At 36.0% G+C, this 19,928-nt stretch overlaps 1 long non-coding RNA gene across 1 annotated transcript in view; it reads right to left on the bottom strand.

Moving 5' to 3' along the window:
- Positions 1-7,319: 7,319 nt before the first annotated feature.
- The window catches only part of LOC110349663 (uncharacterized), a 49,815-nt gene continuing 37,206 nt past the window's right edge, over positions 7,320-19,928 (bottom strand). The window contains exon 3 of the long non-coding RNA XR_002395805.2: positions 7,320-11,084. This is a non-coding gene — a long non-coding RNA (uncharacterized LOC110349663). The remainder of the gene's footprint in view (positions 11,085-19,928) is intronic.

Genomic DNA, 19,928 nt, shown 5'->3' with positions numbered 1-19,928 from the left:
GGATTCATGGACCAAATTATACCCTAACTTGCTAGACATTCTTCCACAACATGTACATTATTGTCCTGCTTAGTTGTCAGAAATAACAACCTAATAAAATCCAAGTAGTTATACAAGAACACTCTGAAGCTGGATTCCCCCAGTTCAGAAGACCAATGAGCATCTTGTCATAAAAACTACTGAACAACCCCACATAGCCTGAGGCTGAGAAATAAAATTCAGGTGTAAGAGATGGACAACCAAACTCAGTTTAAACCACTTCAGTCAGCCAGTCAATGAAGAAGGCCCTGACCTAACAGTGAGCAACTGGGAACTGACAGATACTTTCTTGGTGCAGTTACTCTTTAACAAGGGCTTCAGTGCCCTCAAACCCATCCACAATACAGTGATGTACTCACGCATAACATGCAAGCAGATTGTTTTCTACTTTCCCTTTAAATATTATGTCCCATGAACCAAACGCTGCCACATTTTGTAATTTAAGTGACACAGACATTTTGTGTGAGACTTCAAACACAGTGCCTATATTTGAGAGGTCTATATGACTTATTGAGAAGACCCGAACCAGTTCCCTGCTGTGGGGAAGCTGATTCTTAGCCAGTGGTGGTGTTGTGACCACTGAATTCACTCCAACCAACAGATTCAAAATGAGAATGAATGTTTTTCCTTTATAGGATTGTCTGGATTTTTTTTAAGTAATTGCATCAGTTCAACCACCTCATCATTAATAAGTGAAGGATACATTAGAAAATAAAATAATTCACTCTCCACTAGGAACTTTTGTAAAACAATGCCATGAACAAATTCTTTAGTACTCAATGTTTCTGGACATTCTCTTTGATAACAAAAAATAAATGTTAAAAAGGAAAAAACATTATTGAACAAGAAGCTGAGTGAGCATGTCACAGTTAATTCTACACTGAAAAATGTATTTAAGCAGAGTAGTGTGTGGATTTTAAATCAATGATTAAGAGAAATATATTACAATATCAGTTATGACTGCATATTTGTTTCTTTCAGTTCTATTAATTTTGTCTCACATAATTTAAGGCTATATTAATGATGTATATAAATTTTGATGCTGTTATACTATTGGATTAACTGCATTTTTATTTTGAAATATTCTTATCACTAGTATTGATTCTTGCCTCTAGCTTAATATTTTTATAACTATTCTGCCTTTCTTTTAGGTAGTGTTTGTATGTTCTATAGCTTTTTGTCATTTTACTTTCAATCTCTTTGTCTTTGTATAAGGAAAATGCATTTTAAAAAACTTTTTCTGCTAATTCATTCTCTATCTCACTCTCTTGCTCTCTCTCCCACCTTTCAAATATGTCATCAAATTCAGCCAAGCACTGATCAAAAATATTCAAAAACAAGCTTCTGTACAAAACATGTAAAGACCTTTTTCTTGCAATTATTACTTACACAATGTAGCATAACAACCGTTTATGTAACATCTGCAATTAAGAAATGACTATTTATGACATCTCTTTTTTTTTTTTTTTTTGGTACTGGGGATCGAACTTGGGTCTTTGTGCTTGCTCAGCAGGTGGCAAATGGCAAAACCGCTGAGCTAAATCCCCAGCCCGACATCTCGAATAAAGCAAAAGTAACACCTATTTCATCCATAAACTAAGAGGGACTTGTCTGTGGCACCCACACCCAGAATCTACTGTCCACTGGACTCACACAGACATTTTTCTTGTTATTGAAATGACATGCTTATCGGATATAGTGTACTTGTTCCTAATTTACAGCTGTATTTATTATTTCAAATTGCATAATTTATTCAAATATTTGTATAAACTGAAAAAGAGAATGTGATAAGAGGCAAGGTAATAAAAAAGTTGTCCATCAAAACAACTGTAAAAGACTGGACAGAAGGGGGTATAAAACATATGGATTCAAATTGCTAAAGCAGCATCTTTGGGTTGTTAGTCTACTTTGGAGACAGTGAAATGGAAAATCATAGAGGATGCATGATTAGTTCACCATGTGAAGCTAGTTGTGCTCAGAAATAACCAAAACACTCCAAAATATGGGAGCTGATTGAATAACTCCTGGTATTTCGGGGCTATTACACCATGAATTCAATAATCCATCATTTAAATTAAAATGGGAAAACAATTATATGAGATGGTCACTCTACATATATAATGTAATTTTAAAAAATATAGGTGACAATCTTATATTATCAAATATGTATGAATCTCTGGACAATCACTGTGTTCGCCAGAACAATATCTGGAAAGTAAGAATCAGTGAATATTTATTGACTAAAATGACTGATGTATGCATGAATAAATGGAGAGCAGGAGAGAATGGGCAAAATGGTAATTGTAGCTATCACTTGGCAGTGTTGTTTTGCTACAATTTTCTTTTATTTTTGTTCTTACTTGCTGTCTTAGTTACTTTTTCTTTTGCTGAGACAAAATACCTGGCACCCAAAGTTAGAAGAAGGAAGGTTTATTTTGGTAGACAGTTTGTAGAGTTTTCAGTTCATGGTTGGCTGGGTCCAAGGCAAGGTGGCATAGCAGAGGAGAATTGCAGAAGAAACAGTCTGTGGTAGACAGAAGGCAGGAATGCAGCAAAGCAGTGAAGTAGCAAGCAGTAAGAAAAAGCAATGACAGCAAGCCTCTTTCTGTACCTTATGTCCTATATAGGCTACATAGCCTTAGGATGTGTAGCACTCACACCCAAGATGAGCCTTCTCATTATCCACATCCAGAACTGTGCCAAACCAAACAGTGGCCTAAATTTATTGTTAAATTCTTTTCTTGGTACATTTTAGGTATACAACACAATTACATTTCTCATTGGGAACTTGTAACTTTACATGATGCATCTTGGTTCTTATTTTTTTCCCATTTCTCCCTTCACTTCCTCCACCCTTCCCTATTAACAAAGACTTTATTTCCATTTTTTCCATTTCTCAGCATTTTTCCTTTACCTTCTTTCCTTTCCTCTGCCCCTCCCACTACCCCTAACCCTTTGGACCTTTTCTTAATATTTTGTATTATTGATTATTCAATCTAATCACTGGTACATTTTAGGTATAAAATATAACAACATTCATCATTGGAAATTTGCACCTTTACATAATCTCTCTTGGATCTTATTTTTCACCCTTGTGTAGCCCTCCCTTCAACCCCTCCAGTCCTCCCTATTTACAAAGATTCTGTTCCTATTTTTCCATTTTCTCATATTAATTCCATTCCCTTCTATCCTTTCCCCTAGCCCTCCCACTTCCTTCCCCTTTGCCCCTTTTCTTCCTATTTCACATTACCTATTATATGTTTTTTTCCTTATTTACACTGTCAGTTTCTCACACCAGAGAAACTATATGGTATTTATACATGTGTGTCCTATTTATTTCACTTAAGAGTATCACCTCAATGTGCATCCACTTAGCTATAAATGTATCTAATTTCTCTTTTTTATGGCTGAGTAGTACTCCATTTTAGAAAAAAAAAAAAGCCACATTTTCTTTATCCAGTCTCCAGTTGATGGGCATTTGGGCTGTTTCCAAGTTTTAGCTATCACAAACTGTGCTGCTATGAACTTGGGCACACATATATCACTGTGGTATGATTCTTTTAATTCTTTGGGGAAGATCCCCAGCAGTGGAATAGCTGGGTCAAATGGGATTTCCAGTTCTAGTTCTTTGAGGTATCTCCATACTGATTTCCACAGTGGTTGCACCAGTCTACACTCCCACCAGCAGTGGAGCAGGGTTCCTCTTTCCCCACAGCCCCAACAGCATTTGTTATTGGTTGATTTCATGATAGCAGCCATTCTTTCTGGAGTGAAGTGGAATCTCAGCGTTGTTTTCATTTGCATCTCTCGAATGACCAGTGATGTTGAACATTGTTTCATGTATTTATTTGCTATTTCTACTTCTTTGTCTGAGAAATGTCTGTTCATTTCAGATGCCCATTTTTGGATTGGGTCTTCAAATTTGGGAGGTCTGATCTTTTTAAGTTCTTTATAGATTCGAGATAGTAGACATTTGTCTGAGGAAGAGCAGGTGAAGATTTTTTCCCACATTGGGTATTGTCTCTTCACACTGCTGGTGGTTACTCTTGCTGTGCAGAAGCTTTTTAATAAGAAGAGATTCCACCTGTTGATTGTTTGTACTAGTTCACGGGAAACTGAGGTTTTGTTCATAAAATCTTTTCCTACACCCATGTCTTCAAGAGTTCTACCTAGCCTCTGTTCCTACTGGTTCAGAGTTTCTATTTTAATATTTAGATCTTTAATCCATTTTGATTTTAGTTTAGTGCATGGCAAGAGATATAGGTCTAGTTTTAATCTTTGGCAAATTGAAGCCCAATTTTTCCAGCACCATTTATTAAAGAGGCTGTCTTTCCTCCAGTGAGGGTGTTTGGCTCCTTTGACGAAGATGAGATGGCTGAGTGTGTCTGGCATTGTTTCTGCATCTTCTAATCTGTTCCACTGGTCCTCAGGTCTGTTTCTTTGCCAGTACCATGCTGTTTTTAGCACAGTAGCTTTGTAGTAGAGTTGCAGGTTGGGGATTGTGATATCCCCTGCCATGTCTCTGTTACCTAGAATTGCTTTTGCTATTCTAGGTCTCTTCTTGTTCCAAATGAATTTTTGGATTGTTTTCTCAAGGTCTGTGAAGTATGCTGCTGGGATCCCAACTGGAATTGCATTGAATCTATATAGCAGTTTTGGAAGTATGGCCATTTTCACTATATTAATCCTTCCTACCCAGGAGCAGGGGATGTCTGTCCATTTTCTGATATCATCTTCAATCTCTCTTTTCAGAGTGCTATAGTTTTCAGAGAAGAGGTCTTTGATTTTTTTCGTTAGCTAGATTCCTCGGTATTTCAGTTTTTTGGATGCTATTGTGAAAGGAATTATTTGCCCTATTTCTCTCTCAGTGTGTCTGTCATTTGTGTAGAGGAAAGCTATTGATTTTTGTGTGTTGACCTTGTAACCAGGTACTTGACTGAATTTGATTATTAAGTCTAGAAGACTTTGGGTGGAGTTCTTGGGGTCTTCTATATAGAGTATCATGTCATCTGCAAATAATGACAGTTTGACTTCTTTGTTTCCTATCTTTATTCCTTTTATTTCTTTCTCTTGTTTAATTGCCATGGCTAATGTTTCCAGAACTATATTGAACAAGAGTGGTGATAGTGGACATCCTTGTCTTGTTCCTGATTTGAGTGTGAAGGATTTCAGTTTTTGACCATTTAGTATGATATTAGCTGTTGGTTTTTCATAGAGGACTTTTATCAGTTTGAGGTAGAGACCATCTATCCCAATTTTTTGTAGGGTTTTTATCATAAATGCATGTTGGATTTTGTCAAATGCTTTTTTTGCATCTATGGAGATAATCATATGGTTTTTGTCCTTGACTCTGTTGATATAGTGTATTACATTGATTGATTTGTGTATGTTGAACCATCCCTGCATCCCTGGGATGAATCCCACTTGATCAGGGTGTATGATCTTCTTGATGATCTTCTGCATTCTGTTTGCCAGTATCTTATGAAGGATTTTTGCATCTGTGTTCATTAGTGAGATTGGCCTATAGTTCTCTTTTTCAGTTGGGTCTTTCTCTGCTTTGGGGATCAAGGTGATGTTTGCTTCCAGGAATGAATTGGGGAGAATTGCTTCCCTTTCAATTTCATTGAAGAGTTTAAACAGTAGTGGCATCAGTTCCTCTCTAAATGTCTTGTAGAATTCAGCAGTGAAGCCATCAGGGCCCAGGATTTTCTTAGTTGATAAGTTTTTAATTACATTTTCAATTTCTTTGATTGATATTGGGTTGTTTAGAATATTTAGGTCTTTTTCATTCAACTTTGGTAATTCATATGTATCTAGGAATCTGTCCATTTCTTCTGTGTTGTCCACCTTATTGGCATATAGGTTCTGGAAGTAGGTATTGATGATCCTCTGGATTTCTGCCAGGTATGTTGTAATTTCACCCTTTTCATTCCTAATTGCATGGATTTGGGCCTTTTCTTTTCTTTTTCTGATAAGGTTGGCTAAGGGTTTGTCAATTTTGTTGATTCTTTTGAAGAACCAACTCTTGGCTTCATTGATTTTTTGTATTGTTCTCTTAATCTCCATTGCATTGATTTCTCCTCTGATCTTTATAATTTCCTCACTTGTATGATCTTTCGGGTTGTCCTGCTCTTCTTTTTCTAGAAGCTTGAGGTTCAGCATCAGGTTGCTTAATTGGGCTCATTCTGTTTTCCTAATGTGGGTATTCATTGCTATGAATTTCCCTCATAAGACCGCTTTCATTGTGTCCCATAGATTCCAATATGTTGCATTATCATTTAATTGAAGGAAATGTCTGATTTCTTCTTTAATTTCCTCTGTCACCCATTGGTTATTCAGAAGTGTGTTGTTCAATTTCCATGTGTTTATGAAATTTTTTGAGTTTCTTTTGCTATGGATCTCCAATTTCATCACACTATGGTCTGATAATATGCAGGGGATAACTTCAATTCCTTTGCACTTACTTAAACATGTTCTATGTGTGAGTATGTGGTCTATTTTGGAGAATGACCCATGTGCAGCTCAGAAGAATGTGTATTCTGATTTTGTGGGGTGGAAGACTCTGTAAACATCTGCTAAGTTCATTTGTTCAAGAGTTCGATTGAGTTCTAGTATTTCATTACTTATTTTTAGTCTAGTTGATTTATCTATTTGTGACAGTGGGGTGTTGAGGTCCCCCACTGCAATTGTATTAGTGCATATATGACTTTTCATGTCCATTAGTATTTGTTTTATATAGTTGGGTGCACTAGTGTTTGGTGCATAGATATTTATGATTGTCATCTCTTCCTCTTGGATTGTTCCCTTTACAAGGATGTAGTGTCCTTCTTCATCTCTCTTCATAAGTGTTGCTTTTAAATCTACATGATCTTCTAAGAGGATAGCTACTCCTGCCTTTTTTTGGGTTCCTGCCGCATGAAGTATTGTTTTCCACCCTTTCAGTTTCAGTCTAGGAGTTTCCTTTTGAATGAAGTGTGTTTCTTGTATGCAGCATATTATTGGATTTTGCTTCTTGACCCATTCTGCCAGTCTATTTCTTTTGATTGGTGAATTGAGACCATTAACGTTGATGGTTATAACTGAAACGTATTGACTTGTCATTACCATGACTTGTTCTTTTTGTTGGGCTCTCCCCCTTTACATTTAATTTCTTGTCATGCCAGATGGGTTCATTCTGCTTTGCTTCCTGGCATTGTGATCCTCAATGTCTGTTCCTAGGATATTGTGTAAAATTCTTTGGAGTGCTGGTTTGGTATTCATGAAGTTCCTAAGGTGCTCTTTGTCATGAAAGTATCATATTTCTCCATCAATTTTGAAAGATAGTTTTGCAGGGTACATCAATCTGGGTTGGAGGCTGTTTTCCTTTAGGGCTTGGAATATGTCACTCCAAGCTCTTCTTGCCTTGATGGTTTGTGTTGAGAAGTCTGCTGTGATTCTGATGTGCTTTCCTTTGTATGTGATTTGTTTCTTTTCTCTAACTGCTTGTAGAACTTTGTTCTTCTGTTGAGTTTCTGAAATCTTAACTATTATATGCCTATGTGTAGATTTTTTTTTTGATCAAGGCTATTTGGAGTCCAATATGCCTCACTTATCTGTATGTCAAGTTCTTTTCCCCTGCTTGGGAAGTTTTCTGCCAGCACTTCCGTGAATATTTTTTTTATGTCATCTCCACTCTCTCCTGTTTCTTCATTGACTCCGATCAGTCTTATGTTATTCTTCTTTGCATTGTCTAGCAGGTGCTAGACAATTTTGAAGCAATTTTTCTTTTCCTGGCCATTATTTGCAGTCTTATCGTCCATATCTAAAATTCTGTCCTCACATTGACTCATTCTGCTGTGTAGACTTTCAGTGGAGTTTTTCATCTGCTGGAAATCTATTTGCATCTGTTTTATGGATTCCATTTGTTTCCTATGTTGGGATTCCATCATGTTCCTGAGCTCCTCTCTAGATTTATTAATCATGTCTTGCACTAGGAGCACAATTTCTCCTGTTATCTGAGAAATTATTTCTGATTTCATTTTTTCCAGGTCCCCTTTTGTTGCCAATTGAGTGGATCCAGGTGGTTGAGTATCAGAGTGTTCCATCTCATTTCACTTTGGGGTTGCTGTAGGTGATCTGGAAGTCTGGTTTTGAGACTTATTTATGTGTTTTCTCATTTCAACTGGGGGGAGGCGGGGGTGCTGTTGGTACCCACGCAGCTCACCTCCTCTGAGCTGGGAGAAATGGGACAGGGGCCGGGAGTAATGGCAGGTATGGTGGCCCAGAAGCCCCTTCCTCTAGACCAGGAGCAGTGGGATGGCAGCCCAGAAGGCCCTACCTCTGGAACAGTGGCCTAATTTAGCAATCACACACCCTTAATCCTAGCATCACACACTTTAGATCTAGCCACTTCTGAAAAGCCCCACCTATGTCTACATAAGGCTTTGAGGGGACATCTAGACACAAGCCACAGCGCTTGCAATTTCTTAATATTGTATGTACATATATACATATATATGTGTGTTTAATTTTAATAAAACTAAATAACAGTTTCAAATGTATTTAAAAGGAATTCAAAACTGTATATGAATAAATTAGCAGGTACAATACTTTCAGTTGTACTATGGGGAATTAGCAGAGGCACAAGGAAAATGTTATGCAATAAATGCCTTAGAATGTCATAAGGATAAGAGGATTTGAGGTTTGAAATTCCAGTGCTCCAAAAAAGGCTTTGAATGACACTTTCTGGAACTGCTTCATGCTTAGAAAGTTGAGCAAGAGCCCCACATTGAGAGAAAATCAAGAATTAGACATGTCACTTTTTTATTTTTCTACTATATGTTATCTCTAAACTATGAACAAACATTCAAACTATATCTCAGGATTTTCTGAGAACACAAAGAGAAAACATATTTATTAATTCACTCAATAAATATGATTAAATCACTGTTCACTATCTGGTCTTATTGTAGATATAAACTGAAGGGCCCAAAAGTCTTCCAACATGAAGCCAACACTCCAGACAGAGGGGACTGATCACAAACACAATAAAAAGTAACTGGCAAAATATATTATAACACAGTACCTGTTATGGAGAAATGGAGAAAGGGCAAAGAAGTGGTAAGTGGAGAAATTTTCTAACTTTCAAAGAAGGCCAATGAAAGGACTCGCAAAGGTGACCTTACCAAAGTCTTGAAATAGGTAAAAGGATTACTTTGTGGACATTGAAGGGAAGCACATTTTAAGTAAGGAAGATATATGTGAGAAACCACTAAGATTAAAAAGTGCTATACAAATATACATTCAAGTGCAGCACCTGAAAAACCATTTAAACATAAATACTGCCAAGGCATAAAGCAGGAGCCAGAAATGGATCAATGACCCAAACACATTGTATGACTATAATTGTAGCTATCTTGTAAAATTCATTCCCCCACTGTTGATGGAGGTCTGAGCATCATAAAACTACACCTCTAAGGAGAGAGCAGAGTGTATTCTAATAAATAACATCTTCTTTGGGCATAAAACCTATGTAGAGAGACCGCTACAATGCTTAGTTTCATTCCCTAGAAGCTACAGATATTTCTACTCTCAATGCTTCGACCTCACTAAATATTGACATCTCCTAGGGTCAAAGCATCATAAGCTCTGGAAAGCCCCATATCCCTGGGGAGAAAATACCCCATTTTCTAGAAGTTAATATGGAACAGATAAACACTTTATGTGGAATGGTGGACATTTTCGATTTACTCTGGCAAAAACATTTCAGTAGAATTGCACTTGTAGCTTCACTAAATTATATAAAAATTATCTCCTTCCTACTTGAAGAGGTATGTTAAATGGGGAAAGGGAAAACAGAAGGAAATATTCACTGTTGTCCCTGTAAGACATGTGTGGTCCTTAATTCCCACAACAATCCTCTGATGAGGGTCTTATTTGCCTTTTCCCATTCCACAGCAAGAAAATTAAGATGCTTCAAGTTTGTGTAGTTAGCCTAAGTCACATGAGTAAGAAATAGTGAAACATGGCCCAAAATTCGGGCCCTTCAAACTTCAGAACTCAAACTTTTTCTACCACCCCATGTTACATTATGTTGAAATGTCAAAAACGTGGTGCCTTGACATCACAGCTGTTGTACGCCCCCTTTACAGACCTTCGCTAGTTCTTCTGCAGGAGATGCAGGAAGTATGTTCCTCTGTCCATGAATTTGTCCCTCAATATTATAATTAATTATTTACACATCTCCCACCACCAATAAATAAGGTACTTCTCCTGGGTCAGAACAACATTGCATTATTCATATTTGCAAACACTTTACCAGGTGATACATCCAGAAATGTTTGAGTTTTGAGCTATCATCTATCCACAAAAAAGTATATGGAGCAGGTAAGAATTTATGTCCACAAGGTTATCAATGGCTATTATAGAGTCACACTCACCATCTGTTATGAATTAAATTTTATGAATACTTGGACTGACTTATTTGTTGACTCAAGGAAAATTTCTTAACAATTACTAATTTTCAATCCCTATTGAGACAGTGGAGATACACTTAGGGATAGAGGAAAAAGCAACATGCCTTCCCTCACTGAGCTTTCATTATAGACTGTATTATGGACTTCTTTAGATAGAGAGCAAAAAATAGCCTCTGTAATGAGATGATAATTAAACTTGAGCATAAAACAAGGGAAGTGCAAGACTCCTTGACAGTAGGATGTTCATGTGTTATAGGAATTGTGAGAAAACTATAAAGCTTGTGCACAGTGAGCAAAGCCAGAGGGTCTGAAATGATGTTAGAGAGATAATCACACCAGATTTTGCATGACTACAGAAACCTTAATAAGGTTATGGATTCTATTATATCAACCTTTATGTCTGCATGTTGAAAAGAGATAGCATCCTCATAGAGCAATCAGAAAAATTTGACAAAATAGGTGGTTAATACATGGCCTGAAGTGGAAGAATTATGGTGAAAGATGGGTATCATTAGACTCACACATAATAAGTACATTTCTTGACTGAGGTCCCAAGTGGTAAAAAGACTCCTCTTGCAAGATGCTATGAACCTGGGGAAGGAAAAAGGAGAGAAGAGAACATCAACCAGACCAGACAATTGTGACTGTAGTACCAAACCGGATCAGCAGACATGCAAAGTTTATTTTTTAAAAAAAGAAGAAGACACTGCAATAACACAGTAAAAACAGAAATGTGTGTGTTGGAGAAAGAAGTGAGGGGAAACATTTTCACTGCCTTAATTCCTATATAGAATACATATAAAAATGGAACTTCTCCAAAGTCTTTACAAAAATATCACCAGAAAATATTTTATGATTTCACTCTAGAATCATATACCAAATACAGTGGACCCTTGAGTTACAATTGGCCTGACATACAAACAACTTGAGTTATGATGGGAATTTTAGTTTTAATTTATGACTAAAGCCTTGAGTTATGACCTGAATGCTGGCTGCTTATGCTTCCAGATGGTCTCAGATACAGATTTAACCCTTAAAGAGTTCTGGAAGGAACATTACAACATCCTTTCCTATGTGGGACTAATTGAGAAATCTTGGGCCAGTGTCTCTCTAAGGACACTGAGATCTGCCTGGAAACAAATGTGGCCTAAAATTATATAGAAGAGAGAACTTTGAAGGCAATTGACCATCTTGAGTTACAACCAGCCCTCAGGAACAAATTGATTTCATAAGTCAAGGGTCCACTGTATAATACCACTAGCCACATACACATATTTAAATTTAAATTTAAATTAAGTAAAATGAAAGTGTTAAATTAATTTGGTCACTCCAACTCCTACAGTCTTCAAGTGCTCTGTAACCACCTGTGTCTAGTGGCTGCCATATTGGATTCATAGTTTTCTCTCGCTATGGAAAGGTCTATTAAATACAACTGAGGTAGAGTCTTCTTGCAAGATCCAGAAGTTATGAATTCACAAAACCTAACATGGTCTTTCACAGATTTTAGATGCTCAATAAGTATTTTCATACTGTTGGATGAAGCTAAATTCAAGTAAGAGGAAAGATAGGTGGGAAACTCATTTGTAGGAATCAAATGGGCAAAATGAACCACTGAAATTTCAGTAAATCTATTTATAATTGAAGGCCCTGGTCAATGGATTTGGCAATACTAAATCTTTCTTCCTAAATTCTCAATATATGGTATTTGTGGAATTTCTTTTTCAGTCATGTTGTGATTTATGTAATTTCAAAAATATTTCTTTGAAAATAAGACAAAGTCTAGTAAGTATGTTCAGCTGCTTGCTCTTCTTATGTCCTACTTGGATCAAGGATACAATGCCTGCTCTTTCTACAGAAAGCCCACCAGATATCTGTCTTCCATATGAAGTCAATTAAATCTCTGCCCAGATTCACCTCTCTTTGCACATGTTACAAAATTGCTATGAAAAATAAGTAAAATAGGTATTTAAAATTGCTTTTAAAAGCATAATAATCATATTTTGAAAAAATATTGTTGCAATTTGGGGGAGCAGACAAGTTGCATACAATTTAGCTGTTGAAGGCTGGCGTTTATCAAAATATAAAAAACCATTCCCAGGCTAATAATTAACTTACCTGTTCGCTGCTGATCAAATTGAAGCACCTGTTTTTTCTGTTAATGTTTAAAATCATTTGAAAGACTTCATTTGTGTTTGTTTGGGGCCTGGATCCATTATCTCTTGTCCTCCTCACCTGTTTTTGCATCTTCTGTTCTCTGCTTGAGTTTGAAAATTAGGCTGTCCTCACCTCCTCCCATCTTTACAAGCAATCAAAGTAAGTCAAAAGATGGATAAAGACATCCAAATCCACAAGAAAATCTCATTTGTTAAAAGATTCATTTGACAAAGAACAATAGTAAAAGAAAAGAGAGAGATGCTATCATCTCTGTAATGTTCAGTTTCAAGATCATTTTCCTGACAAGTTAACATCATCATTACTATTGCTAAATCATTCTATTTAGGTATCACATTGGCACCACTAATGTATTTACATTTAAATTTCACTTTAATTCTTCCCTTCTTCTTTTCAAAACAATTTATATTTAATTAAACATTCTCTCATTTATTATCCACCCATTTATTATCTCTCACTACCTCCTAAATTTGGTCAGGCAAGTGCTTCTATTTCAGTCTTTCCCAAGGTTCAGAGAAGTGACGTGATTTACCCAAAGTCACACTCCTGGTGAGTGGCAGAATCAGTTGCACTTATATTATCCAAGCAAACATTCAAATGAGTCAATTTCTGGAAACCAGTACACATGTGTTTTCTTGCCAGTTGCCTTAAACTGTCAGGTGTTATTTCTTGGTTAAGTCCATGTAAATATTCTTTTTTGTTATAAATTTTACAACATTATGGAAACATTTTTAAATATTTTCTCTAGGCCACATATTCTCCATGCCATTCACACGTTGTAAAAGATCTCATACAAGCCAACCAGAAATAGGAAGTCACAAGAGCCCCACCTCAATACAAAGATTTTGTTTAAAAGCCTTCACAGAAACTTAAAATTAAACCAGCCTGTGGTGTGACAGTATGATTTGCTATGATGATTTCTTGCTGTACAGGCTAAAAAGATCAAAACATGTAGCAAAGATAAATGTTCAGCAAATGGAAGTAGGGTCACCAACTGACCCTGCACAGAAATGCCAGAAGCCCCCTCAGCACACATACAAAAATGGAATTATTCATAAGGTTGACTTTTCAAGCACCTTCTTATCGATTTTGGCAGGAAAGAGCCTTTCAGCTACCAGAAAAAAAATAGCACAAAAATAGCACAAATAAGCTGATCTGAGAGGGGCTTTGGTTTGACAATATTCTCTTTGCCCTTGTAGCCCCACAAACATGGAATGCTAAAAGTAGGCAGAACGCCTACTCGTTCACGAGATGAAACAATGCAGCAGACTGTGCTGAGAATGAGATTTGGGAGTCAGAAGGACTGGCTCTTACAAACGTTGAAAAATGAACTGTTTTAGTGCTTGTACAGAACCAAGAACAGCTACACAAAGGAACAACATAGACAGCAAAACATTTGAAGGTTCAGAAAATGGATTTGATGGATGGAATTAAACTCCTATTGAAACAAACTCCAAAACTATAACCTGACTCTTTTGAATTCATGCTTAATGTTTTTATTGTTCCAACTAAGAGAAAATAGTTTATAACCTGACAGATTAAACAGTTCAGCTCAGCAACTGTTAGCACAGATGAATTTGGTCACTAATATCCCTCCAGGGGAAATTTGTTACTTTGCTACACACAAAGATATTTTCCCATGACTTTAAATAATCCATAATTTTGCAGATTTTCTTTGACATGATTTAAGGAATAATTCCAAGTTTTCTCAAGCTCTTTTGCACTTAGATTTGCCTCCTAGCTAATGTCTTGTTTGTTGCAGCAAGAACGCACATTTTAAAAAGTGTAAGAATGATTGCTGTGGGCCTGGGTTTGAGAGCTAATGTTGAAATTAACTTCCCAGGCACTATTTCGCTTTATTGGCTCACTGGGTTACTAACAATAGATACAAAGCAGACTCCTTCGTCTGTAGCCTTAGTTGGCCCCAACCTGGGATAACTTCTAAGACTGCCACAGTGATACCATTGTAATTGAAATTATAATATGAAATATAAAATGGCTACTTTTCTAATTTTGAAAGTTGTATTATTGCCATATTCAACCCACAATGGGAATTTCTCCACTCCTCCCACTTCATTCATTTCTGCTCTCTAATTTTGTACACATCGCCCACCCTCAATAAAGTTCTAAGTTAGTGTTTATACAAGGAGAATCAGACTATGTTTTATTCTTCTTTGCCTACATTATTTCAATGATCTGCACTATCCTTTGCAAATAATATTTGTATTGTATATTCATCAAGTATATAAATAGATGGCGTATTGCTAGAGCATTGAATAACTTAGTCTCTACCTCATTGCTTCTTCCCTATGTATTTAACATAAAGATATAGGATTTAGAGAGATGATATAATACAATGATTAGGAGTCTAAAATTTTGCAACAAGGAAAAAAGGCTCAATTGCTAATCTGTAATATGACCTGGGAAAAATAACTCAACCTCTGTGAGCCTCAATATTCTCATCTATAAAATAGGAGTAATACCTGATCCAATTGCTTCAAAAATTAAGTGCAACCATGAAATTACAGTGTGTAGTATAGAGCACTTTCTTAGTGAGTGGTTGTAATAATAATAATTTATTTTGCCTAACATACCATAAATCTATATTTTCTAGGATGGAGGATGCTCCATTAATGACTAAAAACACAAGGAAACCACAAAATTCCTCCCTTCTGTTCATTAAATCTTTTTACACCTTGTCACTTTCTGACTACAGTAAGAAGAGAGATATAAGGAAAAGGACTTTATTGTGCTATTCTCCAGCCTAAACTAAATGGGGGTGGTGAAGGGGGCACTAAAGGGCAGAAGAGAAAAGCAATTACTGTTAATTAGACACAGTAACTTTGAAAAGGGGAATACAGGATCCCATTATAATAGAGCAATATTACAATATGATTAGCATTGACATGCAAAACTCATCTATCTCATTGGCATTCCAGTCAAAGTCATTACCTTATTCAGTCAGAAGCCCTGCCTCAGCATCTGGAGGAAATTTTTTCTGATAAAAGAGGGTGCACATATATATGGGCATTATATACCACCAATCATGTGTGCATACAGCTAGTCAAATAGGTAACTTCTCTGAAGTAAAAGTAGACAGGCTTGAATAACAATGGAGCCTGTTTAATAACAAACAATCTGACAAGTGTGGCTAATGCTAAAGCTTTTGCAAAGTAAATTGTAAAATATTTTTTAAACTGGAGGAAATGTAAGGGTAGGTAATATAAGGGATGGATGTAAGCAAAATACATTAAACACATTGAACCCCCACCCCCTAAAATGTGAAATGGGGTGGTCAGGGCAAGGTAGAGATAGGAGAAGAAAGTGATCAAGATGTATTATATGCAGGTATCAACTTGCCAAAATAAATCCACTCATCTGTGGAGTTAGAAAAGTGAAAAATGTTTAAAAAGTAAAGAAAACAAAAATAAACAACAAAAAAGTAAAGAAAACATATTCAAAAATATTTTGATGAGGTAGGTAAGTAGTTATTTCTGCTGCTTTTGTTTAAGGGGGGTTCAGTTGCTTGTATAATAAAAATAAACCTAAATATTGAATACTGGCTGATTTGGGAGCCTCCAACTTTGGTGGAGCTGAGTTTGTTCCTTGTACAATTTCCACACATCTAAGTAAAGGCATTTTTAAGCCACTCAATTTCAATCAAATAATTTTTATGTTGCCTGAAAGTGTCTCCCTTTATTTTATTTTATTTTTTTTACCCCTGATCATCAGTTTTTTGGCTTGCTACATCTGCATACTCCATTGCTTCAGAGGAGATAACTGCTTGTGTGCTGTGGCCCGCTCATAGTCAGGAAATAGTTATCAAAAGTTTGATGATGTACTTTGATGAATACATGATGTACATTGTACTAGAACAGAGATAGACAGTAATAGATAAAAAAGTAATAGACAAATAAAAGAAAAAGTAATTTTAGGTGGCTATAAGTACTTCAAATCACATCAGTTTTCCTCTAAAAATGTCATTGTTTCAGCTTTTATATTTAGAGTATTTTGAGTTCACTTTAGCATATGTTGTGAAGTTTATTTTTATTAAATTGTACTTATTCACTTGTTTTGAATATGAATATCAAGTTGTTCTCTTACCACTTGTTAAAAGATTTTCATGCATTGAAATGCCTCTGGAAAAATGGCAAAAGTTTGTTGCCTTTATATGTATGACCATCAGTTTTCAGACTCTCCTCTCTGTTCTATGGCTGATGTGTCGGTTTTGATGCCAACGCTATCCTGGCCTCACTGTCATTATTACTGTAACTTCTTAGGTCCAAAAACCAAGCGCTACTAGACTTATAACTTTTCCCTTTTGAAAGAAAAATTATTCTAGATTCTTCCATATGAATTTTAAAATCAGCTTGTTGATTATTACAAAGGAAGGAAGTGAGGAAGGAGGGAGAAAGGGAAAGAAGAAAAAGAAAGAAGGAATAGAGGAAGGTAGGAAGAAGAAAACCTACTGAAATTTCACTGAATCTGTAGGTTTCTGTGGGGAGAATTTATATCTTAAAAATATTGAATCTTGGTTAACAAGGTATTTCTTCATTTATTGAAGTCTTTAATTTCTCTCAGCAATATTTTGTAATTTCCAGTTTACAGATATTACACATCTTAGATTGGTCATGAAGCAGTCTACATTTTAATTATATTTTAAATGGTATTTTAAATTTTATTACCTGTTTTAGATTGAATTTAGAAATATAATTTAATTTTGCATATTGACCATGTACCTTTGAATTTTGCTAAACTTGCTAGTTATAGCAGCTTTTTAATAGATTCTATCATAATTTCTGCATAGACAATCTTGTCATCTGTAATTAAGGACAGTTTCTCTTCTTCCTTTTGAATATAGATGATGTTCTTTATTTCTTTTTGTTGTCTTGTTGCAAGAAATCTAAAATAAATCTGCTAACAGCCAAATCATTTCAGTAGTTTTTCTGATCTTTTGATCAAAGTTATCAATGAGTGCTTTTAGCCTTAAAAGCTAAAAAAAAGATAAAAAATAATTACTATATTATAATTGAAAGTACTTAATATAAAGTTTATAATATAATGATAGTATTCTTGTTCTAAAATCTGGATGGCTCCAAAATCTAGAATGGGATAAAACGTAGCACATGTAGATCTTCAATGAATAATTGTGGGATAATGAAAGAATAAATCTATGCTTTGTTCTGTATATTATACAAAGAACCCCGTAGATGTGGTCATTCTTTGCCTGGCACTCTTTCCTTCTTTCTTTCTCTAATAATAGACCACAATCTCAATATTTTCATTATTCTGCAAAAGTAACTAGTCAAAGGATGAAAATATTTATTCACTCAAGACAATAAGTATCTCTTGGGATTTTTCTGGCTTTACAACTTTAACACTGAATGTTCAGAACTTTTTGTAGTTATGCTGCACATTTGTGAGAGAAAGCCTGTGTGCCTCAGGAGAGTGTGGTGCTGACCAAAAGAAACCCATGAGAGATGGTGGGCAGGGCAAGGTGGAAGCCAGTGAGAGATAAGATAAGACAGAATGAAGACAGGAATGAAAGGAGGAGTAGGCCACAGCAATCAGGCCCCTGGGTCTGGTAAATCTTGAGGCTGACGCTATCCTTGCCCTTCTACTTATGTTTCTGGAGTTAGTTTGATTTCGTTTCAATATGCAATCAGAAGAGTCATGTCTCAAATGGAAGGAAATTTAAAAACCCATTTTTCTTGACTACTATAGTTGATGAAATACAGATTTTAAAATTGTAAGCATAAGTAAAATTTTAAATAGCATGAACACTTCATGTTGATGGAGGCCATAAGGAGAGACAAAAACCAAAACAAACTAACAAACAAAATGCTTGAGAGAAAAAACATCACCACGAAATCAGAAAAAACTGAAGGGACAGAGAAAACATATCAACAGTATATGAAACATATGAAAATAATTCGAAAATATAATAAGAAGATTGATTATATCATATCTAAATACAAATGTAAATGCTATTTATATGACACTAAAATATGAAGAAAATCTAAAAATAAAAACATGCACAGAAATTGATCAAGCAAAATGGGGTAGCTCCAGTATCTTCAGGTAATAGACTCTAAATAAAAAGCACAATAAGAAACAACAAAAATAAATGCCAGACACAGGGTAGACAAAAGATTCTCCCTATGTTATCAGCATCCCTGTAGACTAGTAGAGAAAACTGATACATAAACAGATATTTCTAATGCAAGGTACATTTGAAAGGCAAGAATACACAATGGCTAGGGTGTCCTAGAAGCATAGGAGAAGGTTTTTCTGTTCTGACTGAGGATTCAGGAAGAAGAGGTGATATTTCAGCAGAAAATTTAAAAAATGCTTAGAAGTTAAGAAGTAGAGGAGCAACACAAGTAAGAAACCGCATAATCTGAGGCAGAAAAGAGCTACATATGGTGAGAAGGAAACTTTCAAGAACCCAGTTTTGGGCATGAAAAACAAATTAGGAAAATTGTGCTTCTAAGAACATTCTTCTACCAAGTACAACTAAAAGCTCTGAGCATTATGCATAAGGCAAACATTAACAGGGACCCAGTGAGTCTCCATGAATATAATTTTGTCTCATATATTCCTGATTTTAAGATTAAGAAATTTGTAACCAAATAATGCCAATAGGTGAAGACAATAAATTCTCCAAGAAACCTGCTCTTTCTAGCCAAAGAACCAAGAATAGGAGTAGAAAGAGGATTAGCAGACAGAAACTTTTAGAAAATAAAGTTTTTACTCCACAAAACGCTGTAGGAAAAACTGTAGCTTGGCAAAAACTAAGTTGGGATCCTAGATTTCCACCACATGGCTGTAACAAGTACCTCAACCACCCTACAGGGGAGGTAGCAGAGAAGACTAGGTTGGGAGCCAGGGTTTTGGTCCCTGCAGGGTTTATAAACATCCCCAGAAGTGTTCGTGGAGATCCTGTACTTCCACTCTTCCCTGCAGTAACAAGGGCTTCCCCCTCCTCCCTATTGAAGGGATAACTTCAAAAACTGTAAGGATTTTCAGTATAAGTTAATCATAGGGTCACATGAGGCACTCCTGACTTGTATATGGATTAGATCTGCAATATTCCCCCAAAGTCCCATGGTTCAGACATGGGCTTTTCAAAGGTGATGGATCATGGGGGTGCTATAGCTATGCATAGATTAACCCATTGCTGAGTTCATGGCTGAATGTGCTATTATGGGGCCTGCTCCAAGGACCTAGATCACTGAGAGCATGACCTGGAAGGATATATTC

The sequence above is a fragment of the Heterocephalus glaber genome, unplaced genomic scaffold (assembly GCF_053883595.1).
Source record: "Heterocephalus glaber isolate CG9 unplaced genomic scaffold, H.glaber_assembly_v1.0 deba00001509, whole genome shotgun sequence".
Lineage (NCBI taxonomy): Eukaryota > Metazoa > Chordata > Mammalia > Rodentia > Bathyergidae > Heterocephalus > Heterocephalus glaber.
The sequence above is the reverse complement of the archived record's forward strand: the minus strand, read 5'-3'. Positions and strand labels throughout refer to the sequence as shown.